The sequence below is a fragment of the Chanodichthys erythropterus genome, chromosome 8, assembly GCF_024489055.1.
Source record: "Chanodichthys erythropterus isolate Z2021 chromosome 8, ASM2448905v1, whole genome shotgun sequence".
Taxonomy (NCBI): domain Eukaryota; kingdom Metazoa; phylum Chordata; class Actinopteri; order Cypriniformes; family Xenocyprididae; genus Chanodichthys; species Chanodichthys erythropterus.
The window spans coordinates 39,779,851-39,793,578 of NC_090228.1; the positions used below are offsets into that span (position 1 = coordinate 39,779,851).

The 13,728-nt window shown below is 32.1% G+C and overlaps 1 pseudogene; it reads left to right on the forward strand.

The window, feature by feature from the left end:
* Positions 1-6,282: 6,282 nt before the first annotated feature.
* The window catches only part of LOC137024923 (NACHT, LRR and PYD domains-containing protein 3-like), a 36,935-nt pseudogene continuing 29,489 nt past the window's right edge, over positions 6,283-13,728 (forward strand).

Consider the following 13,728-nt stretch of genomic DNA (forward strand, 5'->3'; position numbering starts at 1 on the left):
TCAGTTTGGACCATGTAAGTATGTCTCTAAATATTTTTTAAAAGAAACGTCTCTACCGTGTATGTAGCGTGTACTATTTGAAATGCTGCGGGCAGGAAGTGCGTGGGGAGCGGGAGAGACGCTCGAGTCGAGGCTGAGGGGATCCTCGCATTACAATTATTGAGTTTAGGTTTTTAAATTAATGTTTGTCAGTTCTTTTATTTGTCTTTTTCACGTTAGCTCTGATTTATTGATCTATTTGTTCGACCAAAATGACGAAGAAAGTCTGTGAGTAAAGACATAGTTAAGGCTTATTTCATTTGACTAGCGCGAGGTGTTTTTTTATCCTGTTTTTTAAGTAGAATGAAATTGTTGCGTATTTACACAACTAATTAATGCAGCAAACACGTTTTTTTTTTTCATTTATAAACACTGATTCCCCTTTTAGGATCTAAAACTCTTCAATGTTTGACGACTAAGGAAACTTTGCAATAACTTTACATGGTAAGTAATTTCTAAAAAAAAAAACGTCTATAATTGTTAATAGATAATATGAATTACCAATGTTGGACATGTTTGAATAAAATCCATCTAATGCTGTCTATTGACTTGAATGTTATCCTCATTAACAAACTTTAGACTAAGAATTATCCATTCCAAAACATTCGTCAACTCCCTCTTATGCCATCTCAAATGCATGTGACTTTTTTTTTTCTTGTTGTTTTGTATTAATTTTGTATTTATTTATTTTTTCATTCTCATAGTGACAGTAGCCATTGACATTACATTAATCACAGAAGATCACAGTTCCAGCTAAAAATATTTACTGTTCTACTGAAGAAATAAAAAAAAAGTCAACTTGGATGGCCTGATGGTAAGTAAATTAACAGCTAGCTTTCATTTTTCTGTGAAATATCCCTATAATCAAGAATGATTAAATATATTGGGGTATAAAGCTAATTTATTAATTGATGCATGTTTTATTTTCAGGCTTATAATAATGTATTATAAATTCCTAATTTTAAATGAAACCAATGACTGATTCAGATGCATTAATTGCAAATCTGTAATATTTTAGCACTGACGAAGGCCTGTGTGCTGAAACGCATTGTAAAAATAAAGAATTGATTTTTTTTTTAGCTCCTTTTATTTATTTATTTATTTATTTATATTATTTTTTGGGATCCCTCAACGCCACAAGTGTTGCTGGTATTGTCCATAAATATATTAATTGCAAATTTGGCCAGTAATTAATACAAATTATTTTTATATTTTCTTGTCCTTTGCTATTGCATATCTGCAAAAAATTGATTCCCTATTACAGATTATTGTGCTTTTTTTTTTAAATAAGAAAAATAATCACAATTGCTTTATCACAGACTGAAAACATTCACCTGAGAAGTGTGTCCTGAAGGCCCTTATCTTTTTCCTGAGAGAAAGTCCTGAAGACCTCATCAAGGAGTACTTTCTGAGTTGAACGTAAGAATATGCTATTTTGGTTTATTTTCAGAAAAATAAGTCTCAATTTGTGTATTTTGTAGTTATGCTAGCAAAAGGTGACCAAATTAGTTTTTTTTATGTTCACTATTTTAGGATAACCCGACAGATGATTGAGGAGCAGCTCACCATGGCGATGTTCATTATTTGGAAGGAGGGGGAGAACTTCATGAACCATCTGCTGACATTGAGGGAGTTAAAGTTTTGAATCAACTTACTTCAGTTACATCAGCTTGTGCCCTGCTTCTAGGTATGACATACATCATCAACCTGGCTTGTCCGAAACCCCTTTGATTAACTTTGTATGTGTATGTTAGAGCTGCACAATTTATCGTAAAAAGATCGCACTTTCGATTCAAACACCCACGTGATCCTACTTTATTAATGACAACGATTCGCCTGCGTCTGTTAAACCTTTGACAAAAATCCTACCGGAACATTCGGTGTTCATGCTGCCACTGATCCAGAAACAGCAGTTTTGAACCACACTGTAGTTATTCAAGGATTTGGTTATTTGATTTCTTCTACAAATATTAAAATTATCACAGAAGTAATAAGATCAAAGTTTACAGTTAGGATATAATCACTGGACATCAGATAGCGATCAAAATAGAGCAAACTTGGTGCTTCAAATAACTGTTGTATATAAATTACCTTGTTAAGCCACTAGGTGGCAACCAGTGACGTTGTCATTGAATCATTCATTCAATGGATTCGTTAAGGTTAAACCCTGATTCATCCAGTAGTGAAACAAGTATTTATTAATGAGCTATTAATATATTCAAAACCATTTTTTAAAAATAATTCATTCAAATTAAACATTTTCCAGCAATTAATATTTTGCTAGAACTAGTAAATTAAATGTTATTTTTAGTTGTCTATTTAGAATCGTGGGAGAATTGCAATCTCTATTTGAAACCAAAAAATCATGATTCTGATTTCATCCAGAATCCTGCAGCTCTAGTGTGTCTCGTACAAATGTGTAGTTGTATGAATATCCAGTTGTGTTGTTTGAGAATTGCTTTAATCCTTTAAAGGTGATTACCCTTGCACAAATCAGTTTACCCAAAAATGGAAATTCTGTCATTAATTACTCACCCTCATCATTGGAGGGTCAGAAACCTCTCAGACTTCATCAAAAAGATCTTAATTTGTTTTGAGTTCAGAAAAAGCATACGCATAAAATACGAAGTATACTTTGGGCTTTACGCACAGTAATGAATGTTTAAAAAACAAAACAAAAAAAGTATTGGGTAAAAGCATCCCCCATGTTATGTTAACCTGATGATGTTATTTTGTTTAAAGGCCTACAGTTGGAAGCAGCTGTTCTCCTCTTGCCTGCACTGTTCAAGGTGGGCCTGGGGTTGCTGTTTGACATTGAGGTGAGCCATGAACAGGTGACTACAGTGTGTGAAGCACAATCTAATCAAAGCACGACACTTATTGCACATTTTGCTATACAAATGATAATACACAAATTATTCTCTCAATGTGAAGAGAAAATTACATTCATTTTCAGTTAATGGCCAAAAGTATTTGAGCAGTTGTATATGACAGTAGTTGAAATTAATTTAGCTTATAAGGTTTGCCTTTCAAATAAATATGTGAAGATGGTTAATGCTATTATCCCCTCTTCTCCAGGGCCATGCTCAGACCAGCCCTCCTGTCATCCCAACACCTAAGGTAGTGCCTAAAGCCTGCGGGAGGATCATCTCATGCAGTATGACGACATTTTGTTCACGTTGGATGGCCAGTTAATCACAGAGTAGAGTGAGGACATCTTGATGGCACTGGACCTCCTCCTATGTGTATATTTTGCATTTGGAATCGAATCCAATCCAGTATCCTAAAGGACTGAAAAAGACACTGACCTTTTTGAAGTGTGTTGTTTTGAAATTGAAGGATGCAGTCGGACTTCCTGTCACTGTAAATTGAGTGTACAACTCAATCTGTGAGTAGAATTTCAGAGTCAATATTCTCTCTTGCTCCCTTTCTTATGGTTTTAGTTCCAGTTTCTATATTGTTTTTGAAATCATGAAGGACTTACAAAAATGTTAGTTTCTACATTTTGGACTTTTATTTATGTTGCCTAGCAGGTTTATTGTCTTATTTTTGTTCTTGTACTATATTTTTTGTTTTGTACTATTTGATTGATCTTGAGTAAATAAATAATGTACATTTCTACATTTTGGACTTTTATTTATGTTGCCTAGCAGCTATGGATTTTAATTTTACTATTATAGGTGAACATATAGGTGCATATATACGTGCATGTGTACATATACGTGTACATATATATATATATATATATATTTATATATATATATATATATATATATATATATGTATATGTGTACATATATGTGTGTACATATACGTGTACATATATATATATATATATATATGTATATGTGTGTGTGTGTGTGTGTGCATATATGTACATATAATATAGGAAAATGGCCAATTTTATATATGTCACATATTAAAAACCTATATCAAAACCTATATTGAAACATATATGTTTATATAGGTTTTTTTCCATGTGGGGCATCTATACAAAGAAAAAATCTTTTTAGTTTTTAGTATATCATTGTTTATCCTCAGTCTGTCATTTTGTCTCTCCCATGTCTTTTGTTTCTTGATAAACTGGTTTTATGTTTTTCTGCAATGGTTCTGGTTAAACAGGTTTAAGTTCTGAAGAAAGCTTCCTGCTCCACAGTTCTTTATGAAAATACAGAATTGAGAGAGGTTTCAAAACAACAACTGCTCAAGACGCCAGTTCAGTGGAGGAATAGAAAAATCTACATCGTTATTCATGCTTAGTATTTTACTTTATAAAATAGTGACATATATAGAGGTGTCATATCCATTCACATTGACTCAAACAGTGTTGACAAATCGTGTATAATTTGTATTGACATTTTTTGATCACTACCAAAACTCAAAGCAATTATTTCGTCTTTTATAGTAATTGTAGCAGATTTAAACAACTCAGCTTTCTGATCACTCTTCATAAATACACACATTCATCTCACAACCTTTATTTCAACAATTCATTTGAGTGTATATATTCATAATTCAGTCCGTCCACAGCAAAATATTCTGTGTCAAACCTCGGCTTGCACATCTGACTTTCTCACTTTGAGGCTTGCTTTTGTGAGTCAGTGTTTGTGTGTCTTTTGTGTGAGGAATTGCTGACTGTTTAAAGGGGTTCTATTCTGCTTTTTTACATGTTCAGATTTCTTTAGTTTTGAGGTATATAAGGACCTTTATTTTGAAAAGTTTTTTTTTTTTTTTTTTTTAATAAAATAAATAAATAAATAAATAAATAAAGGAAGGACTGGGGTTTCAAAAAGGAAGGAAGTGAGCGAGCGCGAAAGAAAGTTAGTTTTCTCGTGACTTCCTGCATATGTGTGAACAGCATTGGACAAGCGTCGAGGTGAGCGGACAAGAAGCTGGATCGAGCCTGAACGCCGAGAAACTGAACTACATGCCTGTGATATACCAGAAGGTGTTCGTGCTAGCTGAGACGGTGTGTTCGTCTTCTACAGAAGGGAGCTGAGATACTGTGAGGTTTTTTTTCCTTCACTGTTGTTAAGCACAGTAGCTATTCTGAAGATACACAGACGTTATTTGTTGTTTTTGAAGCAAAGCAGCTTGGATCAAGTGATTTTGCTAGTCACGTTACGTTCTGTGCCGAGGCTTCGGAGCGTGTGTCGAGAAATCCTGGAAGCTTTCAGTGAAGCGCGTATCGAGGCTTGTATCACTTTAGATCAATGACGTCATTGATGACGTTCGAAGCCTCGCTTCTGCCTGGCTGGTTTAGGATGCGGTTCGAATCTTGGCGCGACATTTTGACAGATATATAAACCCATGGGATCCCCTCAGAATTTGTGGTTTTAGAATAATAATATCGCCCCTCCTGCCTATTATGACCAAAGAATTTATTTACACACATTTATAGCCCCATTCATTTGAAGCCAATATGTTTATTACACAGTTATGTTAAACAGTCATTATTTACAACCAGAAAATACACATTACATTCAAATAAATATATTTGTCTATGTGTAAATTGATTTTTTTTTTTTTTCACAGTTATTTCTAAGCCTTAACTGGCGCAAAATAAAGTGTATCACAGATCTTATCAGGTCATCTGTAATGTATCTGCTTGTTTTACACTCTTTGACCACCAGGTGGTATTGTGAGCAAATGAAGCCTTGAGAAATGAACCCTTTTGTGAACCACTTGGCTGAAAAGCTTCAATGCTTCATGAGACTTCATCTAGCCATCACTAGATTTCGCTACTGTTGTTCGAGCCGAAATTCTCGTGCTTCGTTTTTGATACAATAGTGCCGCCGTATGGACACAAACGGCATTGCGAACTCATTGACGCTCTTCTTTTGATTATATTTTTTGTGTTATTATAAAGTGTTTTCACTTGGAGACTTTGAAATTCTTTTTGGATGGACACTTGCATGGACTTGAGAACTGATAACTGAGTTTGCACGAGTGAATGAACCCAAATTACGGTGTTTTTGTTTTTTATTTGAAGGGACTGTCTCGTCTATCAGAAATGTTCGTGAAGATGTATGTATGTATATATATATATATATAAATTTTTTTGAACATTATTTTTTTTTACATTATTTTTTCTGTCTTTGAAGAAAAGGAAGAGACTTTCTGTTTTTGAACAGGTGGCTATTTGTTTGATTTAATTACCCCTGCCATATCTGGACACCAGCCCAGTTCTACTGTGAGGTAAAACTTTAACTCTGGGGTCGTGAATCTCACTCAGGTATGTGAACTGAAAATATCTGATGTGGAACGTGAAACAAAGAATTTATTTCATGACTGTTGTTTTCTTTATTTTGTTTAATTCTGCTAAACATTTAAGAAATATGTGTAAAACTTCTGTTATCTTGGAGTAGGGGCATTCCTTCTATCTTGTGGGCTGGTAGAGGGGAAGAGGGGTTAACCAACAATTTTCCTCTGGGAAGCTACAGTGAGTTTTATTAAGTTCCAGAGCCTCAATCCTCATCAGTCGCTGTTACAAAAGACAAAAACAAAATACACAAGGCAGATAAAAACATACTTTTATATATTTAAGTACAGAAATTAATTGTACTAGGGGGTGGAGACCTAGATCTTGTCAATTTCTAGTCGATATATTGCAGCAGAAGATAAATTCACCCCTACATTGTAGTGAAATTTCCCGCTACACAATCACAGCTTCATTTCATAATCCAAATAACATTTGAGCATTTAGTTCCACAAGTTAAGGTTGAGAAATACTTCAGATCTTTTCTTTTTGTCCTGCAGCTGTGACTCTGAAAGGACAATGGCATCTGTTGAAGAGCTGCTTGAGAAATCACTGAAGGAACTGCTAGAAGCTGAACTGAAGGAGTTTCAGTGGTACTTAAAGAATGATAAGTGTATATCAAGGTCTGATGTGGAGAAAGCAGATATCTTAGACACAGTGGATAAGATGGTGGCATGTTTTGGACCAGAAGAAGCTGTGAAGAACACAGTGGAGATCCTGAAGAAGATGAACCAGAATAATCTGGCTGAGCAGCTGGAGAACAAACACAAGCAAGGTAACGATTAATTCACTGTGACTGTAACATGATTGACAGTTTACCATTGTGATGGTTTGATTTAAACTTTCCTCTGCTGATGTGTTTGTTTGATTTAATATTTCCCAGTGAGTGATCCTCTCTCTCTCTCACACACACAGATCAGGCTAAAGAAAATACGATGACATCTGCCCCCGTTGGAGCTCCTTCTAAAGAGAAATGTGGTAAATATAACAATCACTGCCTGTATATGCAAACCAGAGAAAACATAACAGCAAGCAACAAATATAGGGCCAAGCAGAGCAGCTGCAGAGATCTTATACAAGTACATTTACAAAAGATTTTCTAATCATGATTTTACAAAAGCTTAAATGGTTTACAATGGTCTAAAACCATTAAAACTTCTACAAGCAACTTATCAAGACACATCATTTTGATAACCTTAACCTTAAAACAGTCTCATGCCTTGTTTGGTGTGCTAGATGTCACTTTTTAAATAAAAAGCTTTTAATAATTTTGCTCAGCATGACCTGAAGTTGATCAAAGTCCAATAAACCCCATAAAACCAAATCTCCAAATCTATGCCATTCATTTGTGCTGATTTGTGCCACAAAAACATGAACTATCTGATATTCAGAGAATATCAGTCTGCCCCACACCAGTATGAATGACAGTGGAAAAAAGATTAAAAGCATGAATGGTCTCTCTCACTCTCTCTTTCCATTTATGTGTGTGTAGCTTATACATTCCTGATGCGTGCATGCGGGGGAGGGGTGCGATTTTCGAATAATATTCGAATAATTCCCAGCGACCTTCGAATATTATATTTGCTTGAAATGCCCAATAAAGCAAATAACTTAAAAAATATTACGTGTGCAGCATGCCCCCGCCATGCACAATGTTCTCACCTTTTTTTTCTCCTTACCTGTTTGCATCCCTGCACCCATTTCAGGTCTTGCAGCCTCTACTAATAAACTCATGAATTGAATCAGGTGTTATAGATGAGGTAGACATTCAAAATGTGCATGGCTGGTGGGTTTGAGAATCACTGTACTAGGCTCCGTTCCACTCCAATTTTTTATGCCCTTCACTTGCTAACATCCTTCTGTCTCGTGGACTCGGATGTGCATCATTGCTTACATTGCATGAGTTCCCACTACTGGTGGAACTTGTGCATAAGGTTTAAATGGAATGCACTGAGCTCTTGAAATGAATATATTATACAATATTATGTGATTAATTCTCAACATAATGAAGATATCATGCTCTTCAGTTAAAGGGTTAATTCACCCAAAAATTCTGTCATTAATTACTCACCCTCATGTTGTTCCACACCCTTAAGGCCTTTGTTCATTTTCGGAACACAAATGAATATACTTTTGATGAAATCCAAAAGGAACATGATTCATCCATCATGTTCTAAAAACATATTTAAAAAAAAGTTCATGTGAGTACAGTGGATCAACCTTAATATTATACAGCGACAAGAAAAAATATCGACTTTTCAACAATAACTAGTGATGGCCAATTTCAAAACACTGCTTCAAAGCTTTGTTTTTCAAAACTTTGGCGCTCCGAACCACTGATTCAAAACAAAAATCAGTTTTTGCAAAAAAGTATTTTTTGTTTTGAATCAGTGGTTCGGAGCGCCAAAGTCTTGATTTTCAATAAACAAGGCCTGTTACATCATAAGTGTTTCGAAATTTCAAAAGTTCACCTGACTTGATTGATAGATGATCCAGACAAAGGGTAAAAAAGCTGCACAACAAGTATTGTATTTGTGTTTGAATAGTGCGCGCGCTCCGTTAACGGAAAATGAGGTGACTTGCGAAAGACTGACATCTCTGTCTGTCTATCTCTAGCTCTATCTCTCTCTCTCCAACTTCCCTTGTCCACTTCATGAAGTGGAATGCACTTCAAAATGGCAGCGGGGGTTCACCCAAGGGGAAGTGTTTAGAAAAGTTTGCGAGTGGTTGTCTAAAAGTGGAGTGGAACCCTAAACATACTGCCAAATGAACAACACATTGGCTTAAGCAAATATTCCCCAATCTAGGTGTGCAAACCAAGTACAGACATTTCCATAAAGATGAATGGCTGTAATTTAAGCAACATTTGGCTCTACAAAGTATTAAATCAAGGGACTGATGACCAACCCTGTTATTCTAGTTCAGTATATTAGTTTTCAGAACTGTTGCTAGGCAAAATTTGTAAATAAAGCTAGAAAATTATTATTATTATTTTTAATTTCAGGCTGTACAAAGTAACTATTTCAAATGGGTATGATGATTTCCTATAGGAACGTTCTATAGGATTTTCTATTGTATCTTTACAGGCTCCCCGCGGGTCCTTAAAAAGTCTTGAAACGTCTTAAATAAAATTTTCGATTTTTAAGGTCTGAAAATGTCTTGAATTCTGGAATTTTCCATAAGGAGGTCTTAAATTTCATGTCCGACTCGTCATTTTTATTTATTTTTTCAACCGCAATTTGAACAGCGCAACATTTGGTGGCAGCACTTCGTGGGTGCAACCTGCATCATTCCATAGGTGATATACGAGTAAGTGATTGATGAATGCGTTGCGTTGATGGTTCGCCACCACGGCATTTTGCGAAATCGCAGCATGGGCAAATGTTTGTTTGATGACAACTGGTTGGAGGACGAAAAGTATCGGGGGTGGCTGAAGAAAACAGCCAGTAATCATGAAGAAAAAGACTGTGAAGCTGGGGACAGTGGGCCACATAGCGCTCGATTCACACATGAAAGCAGAGAAGCACAAGAAGTAGCCTATGTGAAATAATAGGTTAGCAATTAAAAGTAACATCGCAGCAATGGAAACATTTCGATTAATGCCGAATGAGAGAGGCTACGTGAGTTTATACATTTAAGCGTTTGTTGTTTTGCGAATCGCGATCTGGTCAGATTATCAGAGAATTTAACAATATTCCATTGGTTATTCCGCTGAACATGGAATCTGTTTCTTTTCCCAAATCTTCACTCACGCACGTTTCTTTCTTTTGTTCGCATTTAGGCCTATTATAGGCTATTCATTCATTACTGTGGTAAAGTAGAAAATACACCGTAGAACAGAAACCTTTTTGCTTGCACGTCAATTTCTATTTAACACAGTTCCCAGCTAACACACGACGTAACAGTTACGTATTTTGGTTAGCTGGGTTTGTGCTTGTTATTAGACTATATAAGGCGCGTTAAGTTTGTTTGTATAGCGCGTTTCACACACGCCGGTAATTTTTACTTTCGTTTTCTCTGGCAGCGCTAAATCAAACATATATAGCCTGAATGTCTTGCCCCTGCGGAGGATAAAACTCGCTCTTCAGACCTTTTACAACAAGTGTCAGTTGCTTACATCAGGAGATAACATTAAGATATTATTATAGAGATATTATTATATCTCTTTCCTGCTCGTGTCCCACATCCCTCTCAAGTGCAGAGCGGTAGCTATATCAAAGACTAATAACGGGACTTCCCTTACGAAAAACTAGTATACTTCAAGTTAATTTGATCAAGTATACTAAAGTAATGTTCAAGTATATTTTTTAAGTATACTTTATGTAGTAAGTATAATATCAATGTACTAGTAGTAAACTTGTAAGTGTACTATTTTAATACCGCTTGGGACTAAATTTGCCCAATTGAAGTATACGTTTAAGTGTACTATAAGTGTAACAGTAGTAAACTTTGACTAGTTCACAGCTACATTTCTCATTTGTACTGCATCTGTACTAAAAGTGAACTTATACTAGTATACCAGTAGTTTACTATTTTAATACTACACAGCAAAAACTGCAGTGTTAAATTAACTCTCCAGGGAGTACATGTGAGACCATACTCAAGAGTGTTAAAGTTAATGAGATAATTAAGTGATTAATTGAGTGATGATTGAGCATTATTGAAGACACCTGATGATAACAAGCAGAATCACCAAAGGAGAAAATCACAATTTTTAAGCCACCATCGTGGAGATGAGTGTTTGTTTTAGTTGAGCTCTTGACCCTTGACTTTTTAAAATAAAATTTTGTTTGGGCTGTTTTAACTGAGTTATAACATCCAGACAAACAAGTGGAAAAAATGGTCAGGTGGTGTTGGTTATGTTTTTACATAATCATTATTTGATCTGAATATCTGAACTCATTTAGAGTCCAATCTTTGAGTTAGATTTACATTATTGATTACAGCAGCACAAGCTCTGCTTTATCAACATAATCTGAAGGATTTCACAAACAGTTGTTCTGAGCAAAAAAAAAAAAAATATATATAAATAAATATATATATATATATATATATATATATATATATATATATAAATATATATATACAGCTCATATATATATATATTTATATATATATTTATGTATATATATATATATATATATATATTTATTTATATATATATATATTTATATATATATTTATTTATATATATATTTATATATATATATATTTATATATATATATTTATATTTATATTTATTTTTATATATTTATATCTATTTTTATATATATATATATATTTATATCTATATATATATATATATATATATATATATATATATATATATATATATATATATATATATATATATATATATATATATATATATATATATATATATATATTTATATATATATATATTTATATATATATATATATATATATATATATATATATATATATATATATATATATATATATATATATATATATATATATATATATATATATATATATATATATATATATATATATATATATATATATATATATATATATATATATATATATATATATATATATATATATATATATATATATATATATATATATATATATATATATATATATATATATATATATATATATATAGATATATATATTTATATATATATATATATTTATATATATATATATATTTATAGATATATATATATATATATATATATATATATATATATATATATATATATATATATATATATATATATATATATATATATATATATATATATATATATATATATATATATATATATATATATATATATATATATATATATATATATATATATATATATATATATATATATATATATATATATATATATATATATATATATATATATATATATATATATATATATATATATATATATATATATATATATATATATATATATATATATATATATAAATATATATATATATAAATAAATATATATAAATATATATATATTTATATATATATATATATTTTATATATATATATATTTTATATATATATATATATATATATATTTTATATATATATATATTTTATATATATATATATATATATATATATATATATATATATATATATATATATATATATATATATATATATATATATATATATATATATATTTATATATATTTATATATATATATATATATATATATATTTTATATATATATTTATATATATATATATATATATATATACAGAAAACTTAAAAGTGTGTTCATTTAACACTCGTATTTTAACACTTTAACACTCTGGAGTATTTGATCAAATGAACTTAAAGTATACTAGTTTTTCATAAGGATTTGGCTATATGACGCATCTTTGTGTGGAAATAAAAAACAGATGTTTTTTTTTAAATAATATTTAACTTTCTTATAGGTTACCATTATTTACCAATATTTATTTCATAGTTTTACAGGCTAGTGTGTTGTTTCATTGACAGAATAGCTAAAATAAACACGCACGTCTGTTATCCCTGTTGAAAAAAACAGCAAATTTCAAAATGTATTTAAATGAGGTTGCCTATATATACACACAAACATACACACTCTTCAAATCATATTTAATGCTTTTAAAATAGGCTACATAAAAAAGTAAAATAGTTCTAGCAGATTCTGCTGTGGTACCGAAATTGGTACCGAGAACCGTAAATTTTCATGGTATCGGCACCGACTACTGGAATTTTGGTACCGTGACAACACTAGTTTGTATACTGTTATACATGTATATCTTGGATTGCCAGATTGGCATTAATCCCATTGTTGACCATATTGGAAGTTTGATGTCTTCACAGCACTGAAAGTAGGCTAGTAGCTGAACAAAGCACTTTTAAATGCATTTCTGATCCTGATCTTTCCTACAATTGTCTGACTGGATCTTCATTCATTAGGTCTATCTATGCATATATTATTGAATGTGCTTGCATTTATCTGTGTCTGAAATGACATAGAAAACACTAATCAGACCCTGAACAACATTTTCTTGGGGGAGAACCCCCAAACCCAGCTCAAGGCTATTTGGCAGCCACATTTACCCATAATTTAGATCAAGTATGACGAATACTTTAACTTTTGTGTATTTGTGGGCTTTTGCAATGTCCTGGGGCTAAACTGCTATGAGGGGCCAGAATTTAGAAATTACCTTAAGTACCTTAAAGGCTGATAGTTTATACATAGTCAACCGTGTCAGGGTTGTAAGGTCAATCAGCACTTGGTATAAAAGTTTTTGCGTCCCTTTGACCTGTCTTGAGCATGGCTCTGGTGAGTTGTGCCACGCTAATGCTTCGCCACATCATTCTGTGTTGTCGCACTGAACATTTTCCTGTTTTTTTTTTTTTTTGTTGAGGTAAAGTCTTAAATTTTCCTTTTAGAGGACTTA